The sequence below is a fragment of the Octopus bimaculoides genome, chromosome 13 (genome assembly GCF_001194135.2).
Source record: "Octopus bimaculoides isolate UCB-OBI-ISO-001 chromosome 13, ASM119413v2, whole genome shotgun sequence".
Taxonomy (NCBI): Eukaryota; Metazoa; Mollusca; class Cephalopoda; order Octopoda; family Octopodidae; genus Octopus; species Octopus bimaculoides.
Window position 1 is genome coordinate 37,190,314 of NC_068993.1, and position 466 is coordinate 37,190,779.

Genomic DNA, 466 nt, shown 5'->3' on the forward strand with positions numbered 1-466 from the left:
TATATATATATATATATATATATATATGCATATATTTGGGTGTATATAAATGTGTGTGAGTGAGTGTGTGTGTGTATGTGTGCGCGTTTGTATGTGTCTATGTATGTATGCATATATGTATATGTACACATATATGCGCACACACACATATACATACATGCGTACATGCGCACATACATACAAACACACACACGTACGTATATATATATGTGTGTGTGTGTATGTGTAAGTGTGTGTGTGTGTGTATGTGTGTGTGTGTGCATGAGTAATAATTGTTTTTAAGTTTGGAAGCGGATGTGTTTTGTGTGAAATTTGCACCAAAAATGATTCACACAAAGGATGCAAAAATGATGCGAAGAACAATATATAAATATACATACAGGTCGCATGTATATACAAATAATTCGTATTCACTACACGCAAGCACACACGTTATACATAATATATATATATATATATATATATA